Here is a 2500-nt window from a genome sequence, read left to right on the forward strand (position 1 = left end):
TAAAATTTCCAAACCCAAACTCCAAACTTCATTTTTTAGCCTACAATGCCCACGTGCACGCCGGTGTGCACGCAGGGGTGCTTGAGCATGCGGGAGAGGAGCCATAATGGGCAACATTGACTCGGGGGACCTCCAAATCGAAATCCGTCTCGAGCAAAACACTTCTTAAGCTTCTAGGAAGCTCCCATAAAACTTCCAAACCCAAACTCCAAACTTTATTTTTTAGCATACAATGCCCACGTGCACGCCGGGGTGCTTGAGCGTGCGGGCGAGGAGCCATAATGGGCAACATTGACTCGGGGGACCTCCAAATCGAAATCCGTCTCGAGCAAAACACTTCTTAAGCTTCTAGAAAGCTCCCATAAAACTTCCAAACCCAAACTCCAAACTTTATTTTTTAGCATACAATGCCCACGTGCACGCAGGGGTGCTTGAGCATGCGGGAGAGGAGCCATAATGGGCAACATTGGCTCGGGGGACCTCCAAATCGAAATCCGTCTCGAGCAAAACACTTCTTAAGCTTCTAGGAAGCTCCCATAAAACTTCCAAACCCAAACTCCAAACTTTATTTTTTAGCATACAATGCCCACGTGCACGCCGGGGTGCTTGAGCGTGCGGGCGAGGAGCCGTAATGGGCAAAATTAACACGGGGGACCTTCAAATCGAAATCCGTCTCGAGCAAAGCACTTCTTAGGCTTCTAGGAAGCTCCCATCAAATTTACAAACCCAAACTCCAAACTTCATTTTTTAGCACACAATGCCCACGTGCACGCGGGGGTGCTTAAGCGTGCGGGCGAGGAGTCATAATGGGCAAAATTAACTCGGGGGACCTCCAAATCGAAATCCGTCTCGAGCAAAGCACTTCTTAGGCTTCTAGGAAGCTCCCATAAAATTTCCAAACCCAAACTCCAAACTTCATTTTTTAGCATACAATGCCCCCGTGCACGCGGGGGTGCTTGAGCGTGCGGGGGAGGAGTCATAATGGGCAAAACTAACTCGGGGGACCTCCAAATCGAAATCCGTCTCGAGCAAAACACTTCTTAGGCTTCTAGGAAGCTCCCATAAAATTTCCGAACCCAAACTCCAAACTTCATTTTTTAGCATACGATGCCCACGTGCACGCCGGGGTGCTTGAGCGTGCGGGCGAGGAGTCATAATGGGCAAAAACTAACGCGTGGGATCTCCAAATCAAAATCCGTCTCGAGCAAAGCATTTCTTAGTCTTCTAGGAAGCTCCCATAAAATTTCCGAACCCAAACTCCAAACTTCATTTTTTAGCATACGATGCCCACGTGCACGCCGGGGTGCACGAGCGTGCGGGCGAGGAGTCGTAATGGGCAAAATTAACTCGGGGGACCTCCAAATCGAAATCCGTCTCGAGCAAAGCATTTCTTAGGCTTCTAGGAAGTTCCCGTAAAATTTTCAAACCCAAACTCCAAACTTCATTTTTTAGCATACGATGCCCACGTGCGCGCCGGTGTGCACGTCGGGGTGCTTGAGCGTGCGCGCGAGGAGCCGTAATTGGCAAAATTAACACGGCGGAAATATAAATCGAAATCCGTCTCGAGCAAAGCATTTCTTAGGCTTCTAGGAAGCTCCCATAAGATTTCTGAACCCAAACTCCAAACTTCATTTTTTAGCATACGATGCCCACGTGCACGCCGGTGTGCACGAGCATGCGGGCGAGGAGTCATAAAGGGCAAACTTAACTCGGGGGACCTCCAAATCGAAATCCGTCTCGAGCAAAGCATTTCTTAGGCTTCTAGGAAGCTCCCATAAAATTTTCAAACCCAAACTCCAAACTTCAATTTTAGCATACCATGCCCACGTGCACGTCGGGGTGCACGAGCGTGCGGGCGAGGAGTCATAATGGGTAAAATTAACCCGGGGGACCTCCAAATCGAAATCCGTCTCGAGCAAAGCACTTCTTAGTCTTCTAGGAAGCTCCCATAAAATTTCCGAACCCAAACTCCAAACTTCATTTTTTAGCATACGATGCCCACGTGCACGTCGGGGTGCACGAGCGTGCGGGCGAGGAGTCGTAATGGGCAAAATTAACTCGGGGGACCTCCAAATCGAAATCCGTCTCGAGCAAAGCATTTCTTAGGCTTCTAGGAAGTTCCCGTAAAATTTTCAAACCCAAACTCCAAACTTCATTTTTTAGCATACGATGCCCACGTGCGCGCCGGTGTGCACGTCGGGGTGCTTGAGCGTGCGCGCGAGGAGCCGTAATTGGCAAAATTAACACGGCGGAAATCTAAATCGAAATCCGTCTCGAGCAAAGCATTTCTTAGGCTTCTAGGAAGCTCCCATAAGATTTCTGAACCCAAACTCCAAACTTCATTTTTTAGCATACGATGCCCACGTGCACGCCGGTGTGCACGAGCATGCGGGCGAGGAGTCATAAAGGGCAAACTTAACTCGGGGGACCTCCAAATCGAAATCCGTCTCGAGCAAAGCATTTCTTAGGCTTCTAGGAAGCTCCCATAAAATTTTCAAAC

This window comes from Cornus florida, unplaced genomic scaffold, assembly GCF_030987335.1.
Source record: "Cornus florida cultivar Cherokee Brave unplaced genomic scaffold, ASM3098733v1 CherokeeBrave_3.0.0_Hap2_scaffold_2, whole genome shotgun sequence".
Classification (NCBI taxonomy): Eukaryota; Viridiplantae; Streptophyta; class Magnoliopsida; order Cornales; family Cornaceae; genus Cornus; species Cornus florida.